Source organism: Etheostoma spectabile, unplaced genomic scaffold (assembly GCF_008692095.1).
Source record: "Etheostoma spectabile isolate EspeVRDwgs_2016 unplaced genomic scaffold, UIUC_Espe_1.0 scaffold00000328, whole genome shotgun sequence".
NCBI lineage: Eukaryota > Metazoa > Chordata > Actinopteri > Perciformes > Percidae > Etheostoma > Etheostoma spectabile.
The window spans coordinates 1-24,111 of NW_022602587.1; the positions used below are offsets into that span (position 1 = coordinate 1).

General features: G+C 39.8%; 1 pseudogene; it reads left to right on the forward strand.

Moving 5' to 3' along the window:
- Positions 1 to 6,125: 6,125 nt before the first annotated feature.
- Positions 6,126 to 17,440, forward strand: LOC116674472 (immunoglobulin-like and fibronectin type III domain-containing protein 1; annotated as a pseudogene).
- Positions 17,441 to 24,111: the final 6,671 nt, after the last annotated feature.

The window sequence follows — 24,111 nt, forward strand, 5'->3', positions numbered from 1 at the left end:
ACAGCCCACAACATCCTTCCTGGGAGACAGTACCTTTTCCGGATCTACGACAAGAATGATATGGGCCTCTCAGATCCATCTCAGTCACCAACATGAGGCATCAACAATAACAGAGGTGGGACGATTATAGTTTCCCAGTTCAGTCATATTTTTGATTTTGCCATTACAGTAAACCAAACCTAAAGAAAAAAATATTTACATAAGATGCCTATAAAATTTATCCTGGAATAAATAAAATAATGTAAATAAATTAATGAGGCCATGTAGTTAGATAAATATAAATAATAGGTTTGTATGTTAATCAATAGCCCTACTTTTATTTCCTAATCTACATTAATTTATTTCAGGTGACTTATTTCATAAGTCCACCTTTTATTATTTGTATGAAAGCTCTAAGAATGGCAATGTCGGTTGGTGAATCAATCTTTGGGTTTGCTACTGTGGTCCATAGGAAATGTCATTACAAATATTTAAGAAATAGACTGCCATGAATGTTGTACAGATATTGATCGTCAAGTTGAGTCTTTTGGTCCCCAGAAGAATAATCATTTCATGCAAGTCAATGTTTTCAATATCAGTGAAATATCGCCTCATCTACCGTACTATATAGATTGACGCAAAGATTTGGTACGGACAATAATGTTCCTAGACATTGCTCCTGATGACTTGGTTGTACACACAAATTATTCTTGCACCACGTCAGGTCAAAATTTGTATTTGACTTATAAACCAAATACTTTAAAAAGAAAATACTGCTATTCCCATCAGCCTCAGCTTTACTTTCAACTTGCGACTACACGACCATGACGAAACATCATACCTGCTTAACTACGCACGTTAGTACAGTCACTGCATATATGCTAGATTAACATAGTCTTGTTTTGCATATTTTCTTCCAACTCCAAAGTGCGATTACATAATGAATCTCTGACATCTCTGATTGGTTCATTGTGCGGAACCTATTATTTGAGATGAGGGTTAAACAAAACAAATTGGATAGGATTATCATGTGATTTAAACGATTTCAATTAGGCTGGGCAATATAGAGAAAATCAAATATCGCAACATTCTTGATCAAATACCTCAATGTTGATATTGCGACGATATTGTACGATTGGTGCTTTAACAAAATATTATTTACACAATGAGATTTTTTAAATAAATATTCTCCAGAAATGATTTAATAACTTAGTGGGTAAAGGTAAATAATAGAACAGCTAGAACAGTCTGGTAAGTTCAGAAAATGGCACCACTTTACTGTAATGCAGCCTGTAAAACCAAGTAAAGACAACACTTATCATAAATCCAAATCTAAGACAATATCTAGTCTCATTTCGTGATATCGATACAACATTGATATATTGCCAGCCCTAATTTCAAATCCTTTTTCTCTTTGATTTTTCCCATTAAGTTCCAATTTCTTCACGTGGAGTTATTCATCAGAACACTGCTTTGAGAGGCCTCCGTCCATCTTGTGTCCCTCTGAAAGTCCACACACCGCCTAAAGGTTACAAAGTCTACATGACATGTGCAGTCCGAGGATGCCCTACACCCAGTGTATCCTGGTACCTGAACGACATCTGCATCAACTCAGACAACAACTATTACATCACCAACTCCTTGGTGTGTGCTCCATGTTCATTTCTCAGAGTCCGATCAAAAGACAGCGGTGACTACAAAGTTGTTGCAGTCAACCCTCTGGGAAAGGCCGAGTGTTCTACTAAACTTATTGTTAGAGGTAAGGTTTAACTTGGAGTTGGAATAGTTCAGAATAACCTGTTTTGGTTCATTTGTTTACTGATTTTTTCTCACCGCTTTTTCTCCACAGACTGAAACGGCATGGAGGCTTTACGCAGCTTTTCCTCTTACTGAGAAATCTGAACAATAAGGAGGTGGAATGATTTGTTTTACTGCATAGATTGCATTGGAATGTAAAGTGCTGGTAAAACCGTCTAAATGGTCTAGATACTAATTTAATTTATTTGAAATGTGTTTTCCAATTGTTACCCTGTCACCAGAAATAACTATTTAGCACGAGTGAAGTGAAAAACCACAAGACATTTGTCAAACTTACTATTCTAACAACTGCAATAATTGACAAATGAATAATGGTGTGTAGCGTTTTTATTGGTCTTGTTTTGTCACTGAACTATGCTTTTATCAATAACTTTGCAATATTCTTCACTACCTTCACTAACAGAAACAACTCTGTGGCTGTTAAAGCACAGATGTTTCCAGCATGTGTTTCCATGGCTCAAACATCTGAGCCCACAACATTGTGCTCACCACAGCACACATTAAGCCTAATGAACAAGTACACATTTTCATAGTAGTTCCACATCCACCTGAACTCCTAGTAATCTAGCTGCAAAACTTAGTCTTTTTTTTTTTTTATATCTACAGACAAATAACATTAAAGGAAAAGCTTTCAGGAGACAACTATGTTAACTGCTCAAATAACTGAAAAGAAACATACTGACATGCAATCACATGCGTACTATTTCCCAAGCCATTCTGACAAGGCCAATACTAACTAAATCCATACTGTACATAATGTGACATCTATAAAAACTAGGGCTGGGCAAAAAACTATTTCCTGTTCAAGTTTATCAGACTTGAATTTGACGTTTAGGTGATTAGTTTTTAGTGAAAATCGGTTTTCTCTTTAACTTCCAACACCAGTGCTCACCTTAGGCCTCTGTAGTTCAGAGTGGGCTAAGCTCTGCCCCCGCTTTCCTTACAGCCACACAGACATGATAGTTAACACGGAAGAGCTCGTTCCAAATAAAGGCACAGTTTCATCCATTTGTTGGAATTGGTTTGCTTTTCGGTGTCAGACGCAGAACAAACAACGCCACATTGCAAAGTGTGTGTTAAAAGCTGTTGCTACCAAAAGTAGCAGCACAACAAATGTGATCCGCATCTTAAACAGAGGCATGCAGCCAAGTGGGAGGTGTCTGCCTCTCACTGAAATTAACAAGACTGCAGTTCAAACACACACGCAAAAAAACTAACAACAGTCTTAGAAAGATTTTCAAATTATCCCCTGTGACAAGAAATTGCCCCGGGGAAAAGCAATCATGCAGTGGCGAAATATATAGCAAGAGTTATGGTTTCCAGATACAGTACACTGGAAAAGTTCTCCACCCCAGGTACATGCTACCAAGCCGCAAATATTTTGCCGAAGTTGCCTTGCCTCACCTGTACAACAGTGCTCGTGAAAAGATTGCTTGAGAGCTGGAGGAGGTGTCGTTTTACTTCGCCACAACGGACCTGTGGTCCAGTAGAACCATGCAGCCCTGTGTGAGTTTGACTGCCTTCAAACAGCTTACTTTCCAAATGACCATAACGGTGAAATAATTGTGCAGGGGCTAAAGGATGCTCTGACCTCCTGGAACCTTGATGAAGACCAAGTCATCTCTATGACAACAGAGAGCGGCACTAACATAATAAAAGCTCTGAGAGACAATGAGTGGCCCAACCTCCAGTGCTTTAGACATAAACTGCACAACGCTATAGATATGAGTCTAATGGCGATGCATTCAAGTAATGTTGAATTTTTTTATAAATGAACAGCCCAATTAATGCATGTTGTCGTTAAGGCAATTTAATGAAATCAATACAGATTTCCTCAAAATGTAAATACATGATTAATCATGATGGTATATATGGTGTCCGTCTGTGTGTCTGTGTCTGTGTGTGTGTGTGTGTGTGTGTAGTGTGCATGAATAATTTGGAAATGTGAAAACGACTTGTTTTGACACTGACCAATAGTAACACTAAAAATTGCTTTCTTTCATTCCTTATTGTACAGAGATGGTCACAAGGACACACAAATCGATAGTGGCATTGGGGTTTGTAAAATAGCGGTTGCTGCCTTTTCGTATAGTCGGAAGAAAAGACGAGACGGGTGAAGTACTAGCTGAGCTTGGACTACCCTCTCATCAGCTGGTAATGGAGTCCATGACCAGATGGGTTCCTGTCAAAAAATGATAGAGAGATTTCTCAAACAGGAGAAGGCCATAGTCAGTGTCCTGGGGTCTGACAAGAAAAGCTGTCATCTTGTGTCCACTTGGCGAGATATTGAGGGTTTAGAGTCTGTAAATAAAGCTGTCAAGCCACTCCAAGAATTTACAGAAGCCATGTTCGTGGAGGCTTATGTCAGTGCGGTACCTTCACATGTCCTCCCTGATGGACCCCAGGTTCCATATAACTACATTAACCCAGACAAGGTGGAACAAGTCAAGGAAAGAGCTGTCACTAAGTCGATGTCTCTGCCTGCTGAAAAAAGTACACCACAAGGAGAAGCACAGCCTCCGCTCCATCAGAAAATGACTTTAGCTTCTTTCTTCAGGAAGAATGTGCCAGAGCCATCTTCACCAATCAGAGGCAGTGAAAGTAGAGACAGAGCTGGCAACCTACCTACTGACCCCTGAGGCCGACCCAGACACTGATCCACTTCAGTGGTGGAACCAAACTTCCCAAGGCTCAGTAATCTGGCCAAATAATACTTGTCTGTCCCTGCAATAAGGCCCCATCACAGAGACTTTTCAGTGTGGGAGGGGGCATTGTTACACGTAACGGGCATGCCTCAAGCCAGAGGTAGTAGACAGGCTTGTCTTCCTGGCTAAAAATGCATGAAAGAAGAACGTTGAAACTAAAGTAATAGATGAAGATGTTTCATTTATTTACAATTTCAGGGATTCAGGAAAGCTGTTTATTCTGTTTACACTTTATGAATACCACTGTTAAAGTGTGTATTTTTGTAATATATCTATTTTTGTTACAATATTTTATCAAAAAGGGACACACACTTTTATTGTTTATTTCTATTTTAAGTTATTTTAAAGGTGCATTGTGTTACTGTACGTTTTAAGTTATTAGAAAACTGATAAGCTACGTTTTCAATGTTTACAATCACAGGACCTGGCATCTCGTTAACAAGCATGTTTGAGGCTTGTTTCCTGTTACACTTGTGCCCCAAGGGGACATTTAGATGATACTACATGAGGCAAAATTGGAACAAAATAAACAGTACAGTACATTTGTTTTGAGCATTTCTTTGTCAGTTGTAGTTTGTTTTTAAATAAAAGAAGAAAAAATGTGATTCAAATAAAAAATCGGGTTTGGTGTGAAAAAAAATAAATCAGTGATGTATTTTTAAGCCATATCTCCCAACCCTAATAAAAGCATAGGACTGCTGCTGGATATAACGTTTAGACTAAACACATACAGCCAGGATGCCTACTTTATCTGTAGGCATTACACTCACCGATGAGAGTGAAATATTGCAGCATATTCCTTTTCATATACAGTATTTTGTGCAGTTTTTGAATGTACTTGATTAATGTAGAGAGTGCTTACCTCCTTTCCTTTGTCAGGTCAGAGGTGACGTTTGTGTTTATTCTCCCCTCGTGTCATTTCCACGCAGCAATGTCACAGTGTCTTTTACGAGGTCAGAGTGACTATTCAAACTGTCTGGATAAGGCATGCTTGTTTGACCTCTGACAATGTTAACCCAAACACCTCAGCGCGACGAGTCCATCACACGTCACACCACCCTGAGCAACCATCTTTTTATAATGCTTTCACGGGTCCAGTGTGACTCACTGAATACCACGGGTATGCTGTGAGTATTTCCGTTGATACTTTTGGAGGCTAATTGGAACAGCCAATTCATTCATATCAACCTGAGATTATTTTACCAAATAAAATGTCTCACGTTAATGTTTTTTATTGGCCAATGAAATCCATAGTGCAGTGATACTATTACTGGAGACCTTGTGAAGCTGTCAGTCAAAAGCTTTTGGTTAGATGCAAATCACTATGGCTATTGTGGATACGTTAATCATAAAGCCTCAACCATCAACAAATAAGTAACATTAATCAATAATTTGTCAAAGTTTAAGTGATACAGAATGTGTATCTGTTTATAATTATCTAACGCACCTGGCGTTTTCATATTATCATTAATGGCGGAAAACTGTTGACTGAGATGTGTCCAATTCCAGATTGAATGAACAGTCATAATGTATTTCCAGTGCGAACTGCAAAGTGATCGCTTTCATAGGGATGGGTAAGACGAACCTCCACCCTTTACCACTGCTGTAATATGGGTTTTTAGCAACTACATTTCACCCATGTATGGATTTCTATGCGCTCCAAACTTTTATCACCGAAACAAAAAGGGGTGTCTCCTTTGATAAATTGGACAGTCAAGAGTTCAAGTTGAAGACGGATAGCCGATTGTAGACGGCGAAGAACTAAAAGTAAGTCCGATTTATTTATTTTTTTAAACGGCAAATTTGGAAAACCTGTGCCAATATTTTTTAACAAAATAACTTACTGAGCAAAAGCAACAGCAGCGTTTCACACGGTGTGATTGAAACGCTTGTGCAGGGCGGTTTAAATCAACAAGAGGTACAAGTCAGGGCAAAGGATTATTTGGATAAGAGACAACAGAAAGGCATCATTTTTTGAGAGAGACCCATATTAGGACGGACAAACCATAAACAGAGCAGCTGTATAGAACTAAATACTTTCTTCAGTTCTGTAAATGATGAAAAAGAACAGGAACTAATGTGTGACCCCAGTTTATTTTCAGACAAATAATACTATAAGTGATCAGGTAGGTTTATACATGTAATCATTTTCTGCGCATCTTATTATAAAGAGAAACACTAGGAAATATTTATCATTGGGCATTTTAGCATTTGTTTATAGGCTGTCAAAACATTTGACTCTGCTTCTGCAAAAAGTACTTATCCTGACAAAAAGAAAAGAAAACCATTTTGAAGTACTTGATTTGACCTGCTGTTAGTGGCTGTTATGTTAGCACAGCCTCACTAACCTAGGCCATAACAACAGCATCTCCCAGACTATGCTGTACTATTTGTTCTGCCAAAGGCATAGTGTGGGAGTGATATCTACAAAAGCAAACCCTAAAACGTTTTTATGCCACATTTCAAGAATTAATGCGATGAAATCTGCAGGATTCAGATACACCGTAAAACGAGAAGAAGAAAAAATGGACCTCTTGAGATTATTGTGTAATACTGATAGGAAAGATCTCAACTGTATGCCATATTTCAGCAAAGAATGTGACCTTTCCAAATTGCTCCCCATGACTAGCTAAGTACTGAGCAGGCACTATATTATATGTATATATATATATATATTTTAATTTTGTCTTGTAGATGATAAAGGTCGGATATCCTTTTTGACAATTTCCAGTATTTCTCTTATTGAAATTTGAAATTAAAGGGCCATGTAAAAAGCCTTTTGGCCATTATCTTGATATAGAGTCAACTTTGTTCTAATTAAAATCCTCCCTCTTGTCACTGAAGATGCTAAAAGAAAATTTTTAAATGCCATACACTAAGTGTGTTGGTCAAGGCCATCCCCTGGTACGTGACCTGTCATCTCAACTTTACTGCCTATCTGCTGAGGACTCGGTTAAAACAAATTCTATACCTCACATCAACTCAGTTTTGTTTGTTTTTTTCAAATTAGTAGTACAAAGTTAATAATTCCCCACCTTCCAAATGAAAAAAACTAATCCACATGATTGCTCAGGACAAGCGGTTTGAGTTTAAAGTTTACTTTCAGTCTTTTTCTTGCGCAAAACAATAATGTTTAGGAATCAGGGGCATAAAAGAGATTTACAGATATGTGCGTTGGCTTGACAGTATGTTTCAAAGATGTTCTGCTCCTTTCTATGTTTGGATCCTGAGCAGTTAAACTTCTCGCACAGCAACTTGACTCCACTTGGCAGTTGGGCAGAGTGTGATTTCACATTCCCCATTTACTGTGTCCCAGCATGTCTCCAAGTGTCTGCACGAGTCACGCAGGAGTCAAGGCGTCCCCTTACTTTGACAGACTGATGTCATACGATAACATACATGACGCAGGAGGAGAACCTTCAAGGAATGGTTCCTCAACCTTTTCGGGCCATGGCCCCATTTTTAGATCTGCCGTGTTCTCATGACTGGAGCAGTAACCGAAGGGTCAAGTTAATTCATGTGACAATGAAGGGAGCTCCAACTTAATTATAGAAAAGTTACTCAATTAGAGCTGAAACAATTAGAAAATTAATTATCAATGAATCACCTAAGCCCTTTTCTAAGTAAAAATGTATAATATTCACCAGTTGCAGCTTCTAATTTTTATTTTTATTCGTTTTAGTCAACTTGTTTTCGCGTAACTTTTTATGGTGCTATACTTTCAGTTTCCGTGTTTTACTGCAGTGCACTATATAGAAAGAATATCTATAATGAAGACATCCTTTCTCCACAATTCCTTCATCAAATATCTTATTTTACAGTTATTGTGAACATTTTGTGTAAAACTATAAATCTTTATCTTGCAGGAACCTTTTTACCATTGAAATATATTCTATGCATAGCTGCAAATAAACAGAAGCTAGTTGTTTTTTCCCATACTGCCCTCCTCGAGTTTTTGTTTGATTCGAGTAAAAACACATTAATTAATCAGTTGACCTATAGCACAACATAATGTCTTAAAATCAGGGATGGGCAATAGAGCCTAAAATCCATATTGCGATAACGATATAAATCATGACATATAAATTATAATAGAACCATTTCAGAACAGGATACATAGACCCTAAGGAAAGCCAAACTGCTAAATGTATTTTTTTTTTAAAGAGAAAGAAATAATGTAGTTTTGAGAACATTTATTTTGCTAAACTGTGATAATACAACGTAATGTTGCAGATAAATACAAGTCAAGTACACTAGTTGTAGAGACTTTAACAACAAAAAGCTTAAGTATTGGGTTTCCTTCCTTTAGTGCAAACACACATACTACACAGATGAAAACATAATAAAGTGAAAAATGAAGGCACGATCATTTTTTCAATAAAGAAGATACAGTATAAGGCAGATATACTCAACTAAAGAAAATGTTTCAAGTATGAAAGTTTCTTTATAGTAGTGCCATGCTAAAGACAGTAAAAAGTGCTAAACATGGACAGAGCACACACACACACACACACACACACACACACACACACACACACACACACACACACACACACACATACACACGTGGCTCTACATTTTGCAGGTATAAACATGCATCATCGCGATATATTTAAAATCTCTATCGTAGGCCAATTTTGTCTCGTATATATTGCATACCTTTTCTATCGGCCATTACTTGTTAGAAACAACGTGAAAGATCTAACATTTAACAGTATTTGATCAACTACACAGCGGAGGAATCTAGAAAACCACAAATTGAAAAAAACGTACTTGTCTTGAACAGTGTATCATATAAAGTTCAGATGAGTCATATCAACATTAAACTGTTCTCAATTACAAACCACTGTCAGCCTTATGAAAACTGAACGCTTGGTTCTGAATACTGACGAATCCAGTAAATCCTGGTGGAGCTACAACAGTTTTGACAGTTTTTTTCTTTGTGTTTCAGCCACAAAGCAATCAAGCAACTACCCAACGCTGCAATGACTTCAAAAACAAACCAAGACCCAAAAGCCAATGGTAAGTTGGTAGTTTAAAGCCCCTCACCACTGTTGAAATAGATACATATGGACAAATCCATCTGACTGGCATAAGCTTTCTTTGATTTTCTAAAGCCTTATGCATATCTTTTCAAATGAACATCCACTAACAGAAAGTACTTCAAATATGTCTGCCAGGGGTGTGCGATTCAGAAAATGTCAGGATTCGATTCAGGTTTTAACGCTCACGTTTCAATTCAATATCGATTTGATTCAAAAACTATTCTTGAATTAAACGATTCACAGTATGTAAATGTAGTTACTTTTCCAATGCATGCATGCATGCATGTATGTATATTAATCTCCATATTATTCATGTGGATTTGTTTGCTATTTGTTATTTTAATAGCCTGTTATGATGTATGTGTATGTTGTAGGGGATATCTGTAAGCTACTGGAACCTTGGATTTCCACCTGGGGAACAATAAAGAATCTTATTGAGTATACTTATACTTATCTATCTTTTATTTGATTGCAGTAGACATACAATTAAAAACAAATTTAAAACTATATGAATCGATTTTTGGAATTCTATGAATCGATTTAAATCGGTAGGCTTGAATCACAATTCAATATGAATTGATTTTTTTGCGCAACCCTAACGACTGCAGAAGAGAAAAGAAAGAAAAAAAAGACAATTTTACGTAGGCCTAATAATACCACAGATAACAATTTGCCTCAAGGGGCTTTACAATCTTCATGACACCCTCTGTAACTTTTGACACTTTAGATGAGGAAAAGTTAGATAGATAGATAGATAGATATTTATTGATCCAAAAAAATGGGAAATTACAGTGTTACAGCAGCACACAAAAATACATACATACAATATACATGAAATAATTATAATTATAATAACAAAATATAAGAATGTAAGAACAAATATTTAAGTATATACAAGATGGGAAAAAAACAAAACAAAATGTGCAGCTTTTGTAAATATGACCCAGTCGTGCGGTTGCCCTTATTGTAGTATTGTGGTCTCAGAGTCTCATCTACCCCCCAGGGATGACGTGTTGAAGAGTTTTATTGTCTGAGGTAGGATGATTTCCTGTAGCGGTCCGTGCGGCATTTAAACTGTCGGAGCCTCTTTGAGAAGCTGCTCCTCTGTTGGACCAGTGGGGTGGAGAGGGTGGTCAGGGTTATCCATGATAGATAACAGTTTGTTCAGCGACCTCCTCTCCACACAGCTTCAAATGTGTCCTGTTTGCAGCCGATCACGGAGCCAGCCTTCCTGATCAGTTTGTTCAGTCTGTTTGTATCGCTGGCTCCGATGCTGCTGCCCCAGCAGATGACGGAGGAGAACAGAGCACTGGCCACAACAGACTGGTAGAAGGTCTCCAACATCCTGCTGCACACGTTGAAGGATCTCAGCTTCCTCAGGAAATAGAGTCTGCTCATCCCCTTCTTGTAAACGCAGTGCTGTTGACCTTCCAGTTCAGCCTGCTGTCGATGTTGACACCCAGGTATCTGTAATCCTCCACGTCCACGTCACTTCCCAGAATGCATAGGGGCTGCGGAGCCGTTCCCTTCCTCCTGAAGTCGATCACCATCTCTCTGGTCTTATCCACGTTCAGCAGCAGGTGGTTCTTACCAGACCACTCCACAAAGTCACCCACCAGTGCCCTGTACTCCCCTCCTGTCCATTATACACCCAACAACTGCAGAGTCATCAGAAAACTTCTGTAGGTGACATGACTCTGAGTTGTACTGGAAGTCTGAGGTGTATAAGGTGAACAGAAAGGAGACAGCACAGTCCCTGTGGGGCCCCCGTCCACTCACCACCACATCAGACAACAACGGTCCAGGCGGACGAACTGTGGTCTGTCTGTCAGGTAGTCAGTGATCCAGGAGACTATGGACGCACCGACACCCATCACCCGCAGCTTCTCACCAAGTAGCTGAGGCTGGATGGTGTTGAATGCACTAGAGAAATCAAAAAATGTGATTCTTACAGTGCCGCCACCACCATCCAGGTGCAAATGAGCTCGCTGCAGAAGATAGATGACGGCGTCATCCACTCCCAGTCGAGGCTGGTAGGCAAACTGTAGAGGTCCAGAGAAGAACTCACCTGCGGCCTCAGGTAGGCCAAGACCAGCTCTCCAGCACCTTCATCACATGAGATGTGAGAGCCACTGGGCGGTAGTCCTTAAGGCCAGATGGAGTCGACTTCTTGGGGACCGGGACAAGGCAGGACGTCTTCCACAACAGCGGCACCCTCTGCAGGCTCAGGCTCAGGTTGAAGAGGTACTGGAGAACACCAGACAGCTGACTGGCGCAGGTCTTCAGGACCCTGGGGCTGATGCCGTCTGGGCCAGCAGCCTTGCGCTGGTGTAGCCTCTCCAGCTGTCTCTTCACCTGGCCAGGTGTGATGTAAAGCAGGGGGGGAGCTTGAAGTGTCAGTGGGGGAGGGGAAATGTGCTGTAGTGGTGGTGGGGGAGAGGGCTGACTGCAGGAGGGCTGAGGGAGTGAGGAGGGGGGTTTTGGAACAAAATAGGGGGGGAGGAGGCAATGAGGGGGTGTAGGGGGTTGGTGGAGCGGTAGAAGGGACAGGGGATGGCTGTGAGCTAAACCTATTGAAGTAGAAGTTTAGCTCGTTTGCTCTCTCCTGGCTCCCTGCTGTTGTCCTCTTCTCCTCCCACACCCGGTGATCTCTTTCATTCCTGTCCACACCTCCCTCATGTTGTTCTGCTGGAGACTGGCCTCCAGCTTCCTCCTGTAAGTGTTTTTACACTCCCTCAGTTTATCCCGCAGTCGGTGCTGTACTTCCCTAAGCTCTTGTCTGTCCCATGACCTGAAAGCTGTCTTCTTCCCTTCAGAAGGACTTTCAGGTCACTGGTGATCCACGGCTTATGGTTGGGAAAACAGCGTACAGTCCGGGAGGGCATGGTGGTGTTCTCACAGAACTTAATGTATTCTGTGATACAGTCAGCCATGTTGTTGATGTCCTCCCCATGTGGCTCACAGAGCACGCTCCAGTCTGTAGACTCCAAGCAGTCCTGCAGTGCCTCCTCAGCCTCCTGAGTCCACCTCCTTACAGTCCTTTTGTGGACAGGCTGCCGCAGGACACAAGGAACATACATGGGAGACAGCAAGACAAGATTGTGATCTGATTTGCCAAGGGGGGGGAGGGCAGTGGCACTGTATGCATCCTTAGCATTTGCATACAGGAGGTCCAAAGTTTTATTTTCTCTTGTGGGGCAGTTAATATATTGTTTAAAGTCCGGGAGGGATTTATCCAGAGAAGCATGATTAAAATCCCCAGAGATAGTAATGAAGGCGTTGGGCTGCTGCGTCTGGAGTCGTGAGACCGTGGTGTTAATGACGTCAGCAGCTGCCTCCGCATCAGCAGACGGTGGGATGTAGACCGCGATCATTATGGCGGACGTAAACTCCCTCGGTAAATAGTACGGACGGAACCCCACAGCCAGCAGTTCAATGTCCGGGCTACAGAAACGTTCCTTCACATTCACATGTCCCGGGTTGCACCACCTTTCACTCACATACAGTGCAACCCCCCTCCATTCTTCTTACCGCTTTCTGTAACGTTTCTGTCCGCCCGAACGGTCAAAAAGCCGGGTACCGCCACACCATAGTCCGGGATGTGCGAGTGCAGCCATGTTTCAGTAAAACACAGTAAACTGCAATCACGGAACTCCCTCTGGGTTCTGATGAGCGCTGCTAGTTTGTCCGTCTTATTCCCCAGAGACCGTACGTTCCCCATAATGATCGCTGGGACGGCAGGCCTGTGCTTTCTTCTTTTCTCTTTACGTTTTATTCCTCCTCTGCAACCCCGACGTCTCCTTCGTAGTTCCTTCGGGACTTCAGGTTTGGCCCCCGGCAGCAGCACAGGTCCACACAGCGCAATCAGCTGATCGCGTGTGTAAACAACGGCCCCGCTGCCTTGAGCGTAGCATGAAGTCACAAAACACGTCCAAAGTAAGAATAAAACTAAAATAAAAGTTCCGAAATGTACAGGCCCCATCCTTTTCACAGCTATACAACACTTAAAAACAAAAGAATAAATAAAATAAAGTGACTAAAAACACACAAAACACGAATGCAATCAGGAGCTGCTGCAACAGGCTGCCGCACGACACAGCGCCATCTTGCCATCAAGTTCCCCCAACACACAGAAACACTAGACGTATTGTGGTCCGATTGTATTTTCCTTCGTTACCGGAAACAAAAGTGGAATAATACACCTCTAGCCCTTGTGTTGTCTTCCCGTCAAAATTGAAAATCAACACTTTTGTTGACGCTTTTTAGCGATGTTTATAATTTTTTCTTATGTTTTTCTCCCTTTTTCAACACTTTTGACACTTTTTTTCCAATGTTTGTCACTTTTTGTCAACACTAATAAAGTAAACTAACTTATAAACTTCAGTTTTACAGTTATTTTTGAATTTTTTTCTTCAACTTTTACTCAATACATAAGACAATAAATAACATATTCAACATTAATGAAAGTAGAGATTTGTACTTGCCAATGTGGAATCAATCATGTTATTTTGGCTAATTAAAAAGAACACTGATATAGGAAAACGGGTCAATTTGACCCGAGGACATCATGAGGCTAGACACATCGACTCTAAGGGGAAAAAATAGATTTTAAAAATTGTCGCAAAAACAAACTATACATAGGATTTTCCATTATTTTCCCGCCCCTAGTCCTGAAAGTCTGCTGGTGTCCAAATCTAAGTTTCCTCCAGGAGTGATAGGTACACAGAGCCAAAGACTAATCTACCTGACTTGGATTATGTGTGAATCAATGCTTAAGGAGCAAGAATTCTGCCTGCATTCAGATAATATACTGTGAAGGCCCAAAAGCACTGAAAGCAATAATTGACACTTTTATGGCGTCAGATTTGAAGCGCCAACACCACAGAACCACAAGTATTTTAGAAAAGGTCGCTGTCTGGGCAAAGATACATGTTGACGGATGGGGTCATACAATTTGCGTCATAATCTAGCTTTGGACGTCATTTTCATTTTTTTATGTTATTAGGACATATTTAAGTTGAATTAATTTATTTTAAATTTTTAATAATTACTATAGGCTACAGGAAAAGCTTGTAGGCCAGATTATGTATAGAGGACCAGAGGGACTGACCCTGCAGTCACTTTGCATCATGAAACAGATTCTTGTTGCAATGCCAGCGAAGGCCACTAAAAACATTGTAAATAAGTATGTTATAGTGATTGTTTTTCATACTTCACCGCATTAATACCTCCTAGGCTGCCACACCCCCCACTCTGTCCTGCCATGTTCTGCATGTGTGTGCACTGCTGCGCTTCCTTGTGTGTGTGTGTGTGTAACAAGCATAGTGAGCGCGCTGTGCATAAGCCTAGGCACATTTTACTAATTTGATGTTTAAAATAACAATGAAATGCTGCGCTATTGACTTCAGAACAGTTTTTTGTCGGCCAATGGCCCGATCACTTTCTGCCACACACCTCTCTGTAAGACCAGGACGCCCATGGGTGCAAAGATGGGCGCAGGTGCATTTGCCATTTAAACGACGTGGGCGCTGAACGGGAAATTGCGTCAGTCATAAACTAGCAAAGACACTTGCGTCGGGCTTTGCGCTGCGCTGGGTGCAAGATGGTGAAACTTTTTTTTTTTTTTTACTTACGTGCAACCTATTGGAAATCCCGGATGAGTAATTAGTTTGATCAGTAAAATAACAAAACTATAGTTTTTAAGTAGAGTGCAGTGGTGTACGTGCACCAAATTATGAGCTTTCAGATCCTCTCGGCTCTCGTGTTTCACTCTAAGGAAATGTCTAAATAGAAGACTGTAGAGCGGATCTCTGTGGCCAGTTTTATAGATTAACAATAGACACTGGCCTCAGTCAGTCAGGGAGCGAGACAGCGAGGAGGGAAAGAGAGACGGCCCGCGCGCAGCAGTCAGGTGCCTGAATATAATTTCATAAATAATATCATTCCTTAACATATTACAGTAACTCTCTCCAAACATGTAGTGCTGCAGAAAAACAGCTTAGGTCGCCTCACTTTGACACTCCAAAACAGACACAACGTTGGAACAGACTTTGTCAGTTTGACGCGCATCATAGCGCTTTTGGTGCGTGTTTGCCCATTTAAACAATGGGAGTAAGAAAAAGCTTGTGTCAAACGCTTTTAGTGCGTTTTGACCTTCAGAGCGTAAACACATCCTGACAAATCCTGACCCATACAGTTCGATGAATAATCATCGCTGCATTCTTGTGTACACTACTGAATAGACAAAAAGTGTGTTTTTTCATTGAATCTGTTATCACCTGTTATCATTATCACCTGCCTTCTTACACTGGTTCCAGGGTCATTTTGCAACCACAATGCATAGATGGTGAAGTAAAACTGACAAATTATCACCATTTTAACTGAGTTGTTTTTGCAATCTATATGTTTGCCTTTAGACAAAAAGACAGTTTAATCCAAAATACATCCTAATCAGCACAGTTGAAGAAATTAAGAGTTATTGGAAGAGAGAAAGTAAATACTGACCTCTTGTGAAATTCTAGCATAACTGCAACCAAAAGTAAAAGCACTAGTAATGTGTGTAATGCCCATTTAAAATCACAATGACTGTTTACTATGGTGCTTTTTTCACAAATCTTGGATTTAATTGTTATTAAATATAATATTACAGTTTTAAAAACTTAAAGCTTTGGAGGTTTAAATGTTATCACCTTTGAGATGTATGGCAGGAAAAACTGCAGCTCAACAAATGAAGCATATCCAACTCCATGGTTTTGCCCAGGCATTCACAGTGTGAATAATAAATACAATTCCCAAAGTACCATTTTTTTGTTCTGTTTCTTTTGCCTATGTTTGCTTAAGAAACTCACACAGCAGTCTTATTGGTATGTTCTGGTCTTAACAGTGGCTATCAAGAAAAGGTCCAGAGTTCCCGGGGTATTGATCACTCAGTATGTTGAGGAACTACCTGTAGGAAAGTCAACACCTGACTTCACTCGGAAACCAATGTCTGTGACTGCTCAAGAGGGTAAATGGCAAAACACACAACCTAATCAAACACTATCTACAACTGAACCACTAGCTGCATTACATGAACCCTAATATTCCAATAATAATCACAGCAATGGCCCAATCAGACTAAAAAGGCCTCATGTAACAACACTCCCCCCCCCCCCCCATATGGAAGACATTGGCCCGGACATGTAACGTCAGCTACTGATTTTTGAATTTTCAGGTAAAAAAGGAGTTTTCAAAGCTATGGTTAGTGGAGAGCCCGCACCACTGTAACATGGGGGCGTAATAAGGGCGAAGTTGATGACCCACAAATATACAACACCAGATATGATGAAAGAGCTCAGGAGCACATTCTTGAGGTGAGAAAACAGGATGCAAATAAAAAAAATGCTTAACATCTCGTGAAAAACACAAACTTAGTATGTTTTATACCAGTGCATCACAATGTACTCTCCTGTACTTCTATTCCTCCTGATTTGTATTAAATATGTAATTTCCAGACAATTGTTTTAAAGTACACTAAAGTGAAGTGCTTTGATTTGCTCTTAATCAAAAGAACTGGACGGTACTTGATTAATTACAAAATCAGAAACTAGTACCTAGCAGTTACCGATGCAATCTAACTACAATACAATTGCTTCATCAGATACTCAAGATCAAACCAGATCACGCTGACACCTACAAATGCATCGCCACCAATGAGTACGGAATGGCTGTCTGCACTGTAGCTCTCAAAATTATGAAGGTAAAAGACAAATTATTACTCTGCCATATGTTCACTGTAAATAAATCAAGTTAAAGTATAATATACTGAGGCTTTGACAATTCACTACTTACTTCTTGTTTGTATTTTTCTTTCTGTTTCAGTTGGCCTTAAGAAGAAAGGCCAGACAGGTATGAAACTAGATTTAAAAAGTAGCTCACGTTTTCTCTTTGTATCATTCATCAATCCACACATTTCTTATAGAATTCAGAGTTCCTGATCGTTTTCTTTCATCTTGAAATTGGACCTAATAAAAAATACCAATAATGTGTGATGAACATGGTAATAAAATACTGAGGTCTGTGATGTAAGTTAAAAAAAATGTCTAGAGCAAGACCCTGTGGATTTAAAGATAAACAATTATTATATCCTGTGTCTTTTGTTGTTTTTTACAATTTAACGATTTGATAAAACCATAAAGAGTTCCAACAAATATGTTAGACGATCATCATTTGCCTTTAAAAAGAATAATGTCATGTTTCTCTTTTTTTCCAATTTACATTCATTTTTGTTTAGCAAATGGAAATGAACCACCACAAGATTTCAGAAAAATGCTAAAGAAAACGTAAGTTTAAGTCAGAGTCAAATTCTAATTTTTGTATTTTAATATGTAGGCTACTGCTGTAGAACCCCAAAATACATGTTATTCTGTTCTTCTCTTTTCAGTGTTGTTGTCACCAGAAAAAAAAAACTCCCACCCAAAACAGAAGGAGAAATCGATCCTAAGCTCTTGGAACTGCTCATCAATGCACCAAAGAAGGACTATGAAAAAATCTGTGCAGACTTTGGTGTTTTGACTTTCGCTGGTTGCTGAAGAGACTCAACCAGTTGAAAAAGGAAGGGCAGATGAGCAGGCGAAGGTACTGTACTGTTTGCCGTTTGTAACAACTGCACATGAACTCTGTATCATGTGTTTTCAAGTTAGCAAAAATGGTGAGGTTTAAAACTAAAGTGCATTTTGAGCTGTGAGAGTATTGCTTATCGTGTTTGAAGCGGCAATAGAAAACCTGGTGCTGACTTCACAGAGTAACTCATCACCAGTCTGTAAAGTAATGTTCCACGGTCGGGTTGACAATTTAAAGCCCGTTTCACCTTTGCGTGTAATCAGAGGTGTGCACTTGTAACCACACCAGTAACTGCAGCAAGGTGAGAAGTTTAACCACTTATTTTCTGAAAAGCAAAAACTGTAAGGGGGTGTTAAAGCTTTAGTGCGTAGTTTCTGTTGCCCCCATGAGGAATTCTAAGTGATGACAACAACACTTTTAGCACGTCCACAAGATACAAGCCTTCCGTGATCGCTCACAGTCCCAACCTCTCATCCACACAATTGCTAGTGGCCAAGGAGGACACAGAGCAATTAAAAAAACACAATTGATACTTCAGAGGAGGTCACCATCCGCTCTCAACTTATTGCGCAAAATTTTGCCAGCCAACACAATCTTCTAACCATAGCAAGAAATACAGAGAGAGTTGTGTGGAGCTAATAGTCTTAATGAGCTTTGTAGCAACACCTTTGGCAATGGCTTGAATGTAACACACGTTAAATATCAAAAAGATACGCACTACTGCTTTAATTTTCTCTTTAAAAGCATATCTCTCATGAAAAAGAATTTTTAAATGATTTTCCCAAGTTTTGATATGAATAGTTTTGCCCAAGGCTAAACCAGCCTTAACACCCACTGTTCAAGGCCCACTTTAGTTAAAATTGTAATGGCTTCAGCTAGGGCTGCACAATTATGGCCAAAATTAATCACGATTATTTTAATCAATATTGTGATCACGATTATTATCACGATTATTTGTTGATTTTAACCAAAACTAATTTTATAGTCACATAGGCTATTTATAACTGCTTTCACATCCATATTGTGCTACATTCCTCTTATGTTGAAGTTGTATGTTGTACATACAGCTGCAACACATGTAAATGAAAATTATCGGAAATAAAATAGCCTAGGATATGTTAATTTAAAAAAAAGTATCTCTGTGAAAGCTCCTTCACTTGTTTCAACAATAACGGATTAAAAGAGCTAGGGAGAGAGGGGGAGTGCGATGGACGCTACTCACAGAAAGATGACTGACTCATTATGAATGGGTCCAGCAGCTGTTACTCAACAAACTGAAGTTAGTTGCGTTCAATAGCTTCTTCTGTGTTTTTCACTGTGGCGGCCGCAGTAGCAAGCACCAATGGAAACACTGGTACAAACACAGGTTTGCCTCTCCTGCTTAACAATATACAGCTGTGTTAATAACAACTAAAACTGTGGACAAATGTCAGAAGTGTGACACCGGCGCTGTTGCAGCTCTGTCTCTGTTGTTGGGGAGCCTGTGATAGTTGAAGGGGGCGGGGCTGTGCGGAGAGTAAGAGGAGAGAGCCAAACACAGGCACAACTTTACAGAAGAAATGGGTCATGTAACGTAAAATTAAACCATATCGATATAAACAACATTGTTTCGTTTGTGGAGAGGCAGCGGATGCGACCTAGAGGAAAAATATTACTCAAGCCCTGTGAGCTAACAGACACTAACTAGCACTGATTAGCAATGGTCACTGCTGTTGTCTGAATAACAACACAGACGGGACAAAATGTTGCGTTTACTGGTAAACTAGTAAACCTTGAGATCGACGTATAACCGAATAATATCTGTTGAATTTTCCTCCCGTTACTCTGTCCTCTGTGACTGTCTACATCTAGAAACTAAGCTGCATGGTGCAGGAACAACTCTGACTGGCACATGAGCAGATTTACAGAGCGGTAGATTGGCTTTGCAAAAACAAATCAGCGTTCGATGAAATGACGCATAAAAAAAGAAAAGAAAAAAAAGTGGGACACCAAAATCGTAATCGTGATTAAAATTCGATTAATTGTGCAGCCCTAGCTTCAGCAGTTAAATTCAAAGCAATATTTACAGACACATACAGTGCCTTGCTAAAGTATTCGGCCCCCTTGAACTTTTCAACCTTTTGACACATTTCAGGCTTCAAACATAAAGATATACATTTTTTATTTTTTGTGAAGAATCACCAACAAGTGGGACACAATTGTGAAGTGGAACGAAATCTATTGGATATTTTAAACTTTTTTAGCAAATAAAAAACTGAAAAGTGGTGCGTGCAAAATTATTCGGCCCCCTTGCGTTAATACTTTGTAGAGCCACCTTTTGCTGCGATTCCAGCTGCAAGTCGCTTGGGGTATGTCTCTATCAGTTTTGCACATCGAGAGACTGAAATTCTTGCCCATTCTTCCTTGCAAAACAGCTGGAGCTCAGTGAGGTTGGATGGAGAGCGTTTGTGTACAGCAGTTTTCAGTTCTTTCCACAGATTCTCGATTGGATTCAGGTCTGGACTTTGACTTGGTCATTCTAACACCTGGATACGTTTATTTGTGAACCATTCCTTTGTAGATTTTGCTGTATGTTTGGGATCATTGTCTTGTTGGAAGATAAATCTCCGTCCCAGTTTCAGGTCTTTTGCAGACTCCAACAGGTTTTCATCCAGAATGGTCCTGTATTTGGCTGCATCCATCTTCCCTGTCCCTGCTGAAGAAAAGTAGGCCCAAACCATGATGTTGCCCCCACCATGTTTGACAGTGGGGATGGTGTGTTGAGGGTGATGAGCTGTGTTGCTTTTACGCCAAACATATCGTTTTGCATTGTTGCCAAAAAGTTTGATTTTGGTTTCATCTGACCAGAGCACCTTCTTCCACATGTTTGGTGTGTCAAACTTTAGACAAGACTTTTTACGGATATCTTTGAGAAATGGCTTTCTTCTTGCCACTATTCCATGAAGGCCAGATTTGTGCAGTGTATGACTGATTGTTGTCCTATGGACAGACTCTCCCACCTCAGCTGTAGTTCTCTGCAGTTCATCCAGAGTGATCATGGGCCTCTTGGCTGCATCTCTGATCAGTCTTCTCCTTGTCTGAGCTGAAGGTTTACAGGGACGGCCAGGTCTTGGTAGATTTTCAGTGGTCTGATACTCCTCCCATTTCAAAATGATCGCTTGCACAGTGCTCCTTGGGATGTTTAAAGCTTGGAAATCTTTTTGTATCCAAATCCGGCTTTAAAACTTCTCCACCACAGTATTACGGACCTGCCTGGTGTGTTCCCTGGTCTTCATGATGCTCTCTGGCGCTTTCAACAGAACCCTGAGACTATCACAGAGCAGGTGCATTTATACAGAAAACTTGATCACAACACAGGTGGATTCTATTTATCACCATCAGTCATTTAGGACAACATTGGATCATTCAGAGATCCTCGCTGAACTTCTGGAGTGAGTTTGCTAAACAAGTTTAAAATATCCAATAGATTTCGTTCCACTTCACAATTGTGTCCCACTTGTTGGTGATTCTTCACAAAAAATAAAAAATTTTATCTTTATGTTTGAAGCCTGAAATGTGTCAAAAGGTTGAAAAGTTCAAGGGGGCCGAATACTTTCGCAAGGCACTGTACATAGGATTCTTTTCTTTGTTTTGTAGGTTGTAGAGCAATTGGAAAATGTGAACAAATAGAAGTAAAACCCGATGGGAGAGCTGAATTCAGCCTCGACATGAAACTACAGGATCCCGACAGTGCCATTAACCTATACAAGGTGAGTTAATTTTTTTTTTTTTTAAATGAACTTATTCAAAACCAATAACTGCTCAAATAGAAAAGGAATCAAACGATCTAATGAGTTTCTCTAAAAAGGATGGGAATTCGTTCCTTATGGGGATGATGAAAATGCAAAGCATAGCCTTAAGAAACCCGGGACAAAGTATGTTTTCACCATCAAAGATCCTCAGCCAGAAGATGCTGGATTTTACCAGCTTGATGTTGAAGACGCAAATGTACTTGCAACGACTTCCAAGTAAGTGCAATAGTAGCTACTGCATTAAAACAAGGTAAATGTACTAACATGTTGTGAATAAACTCAACGCATTTTTAGGAATGAGAAGTCACTCAGTAATCCCGAGAGAAATTCAATCCACCCTTCCTTCCTCCTCAGTGCCTGATGTGGCTTCATAGCCAAGATTAAGGATGTGAAGGTCTTTGAAAGTGAAGACGCCATCTTTCAGTGCGTCTTGTCATCACCCCTCAACAGAATTACCTGGTCAAAGAGGATTCTTCACTTGAACATGGGGACAAATATGAGATCACTGTCTCAGAAGACAAGCTAATTCACACATTGAGAGTTAAAGACTGTAAAATGGCAGATGATGGGGCATATTATGCCTTGTTGGAATAACAAACAGCAATGCCTCTCTCAAAGTGGAAGTAGGTAGGTGTATATATATATATATATATCTATATATATATATATATATATAGATATATATATATATATAATAAATAAATAAAAAAGCATCAGTCTAATATTGATAGTGTGATAGCCAGAGACTCCTTGAGTCTTTATTTAAAAAAAATTTCAACAAAAGTAGAAGATTAATTTTCCTTACTTTTATGTGTTCCCGGTAATTAGCTGATCCAAATGGTAAAGGCCGCAAAAACCCAACTGGGAATCAAGATGACCTGATTAACTAGCATTGGAACAGCAGGCCAAGCTACAAAAACAGAAAGACAGCTTGGATGCAGCCACAGGAGCACAGTCTGAAAAGGATGCGGAGATGGAAGAGATGGTTCTGGTGAGGACTGGTGGCAAGAGTGGTGGAGACGAGGATAATGGAGACGGCACGAATAAGAACCTCCTGACAGATGGAGATGATGGAAATAAAAGAGATGGTGCAGACGATGAGAAAAATAAGCGAGTTAGAACTGCCCTTTGGTTCCTGACACAGTTATAGGTAAAATCCTTGTATTGAGTGAAAACTGAATAATGCTCTGGTCATTGCTTCCTTGATTTGCTTATGCCGTAAAAAAGAAAAGCTGCATTGTCTCTACCTTTGTTTCTCTGCACTATTAATTTGTATGGACTTGCACACTAAAATAGTAATATACTAGTATAAACACTACCGGTCAGAAGTTTGGGGTCACTTAGAAATTTCCATTGCACTCCATTGTAGACAGAATACCAGCTGAGATCAGTTGCATTTTTTTTTTTAACCAGGGCAGCAGTTTACGGATTACATTGTGCTCACATAATTGGAAAGCGTTCTCCAATGTTTTTCAAGTTAGTTTTTTAAAATGATATCAGATTAGTAAACGGAATGTGCCTTTGGATGATTGGAGGAATTGTTTGCTGATAATGGCTAATGTAGATATTGTATTAAGATCAGCCACCCACTCAGATCAGCTGGTATTATGTCTATATGGAGTGGATTAGAAATTTGTAAGTGACCCCAAACTTTTGACCGGTAGTGTATATAACAGAGTTGATACCAATAGTATAACAGAGGTTACATATCGCCAAATACAATCCACACATTTTGATTTTTTTTTAACTTTGGTCCGTACTGTTGCAGGTTGTGTTTTTCAGTTTGTCAGTGGGCTGTCAGATACTGTTGCTAATGTTGGTGAACGGGCAGAGCTGTCTTGCAAATTAAGCAGTGACCTCTGAGGGACGTTGGTATAAAGATGGAAGCTGGTAAGTCAACTATTTTGGTAGAATTATGAAATATGATGACTGCCATGCAACTCTCCTGTTTCATAGCTTGCCAAACAGTTTAAAATCCATCGTAGCCGAAAAATATATAGAGCATTGCATTCCTCACTTTATGAAAATGGTAGTCTGATGAATTTTACTTATTTCTATCTGACAAGCTAACCAATGAGGATGGGGTAACAATTATCAAGATGGAGCCTTTCACAGGTTGGTAATTGATTGCTGTAAAAAGATGATGCAGCTGTGTACCGCTTTGAAGCTGAG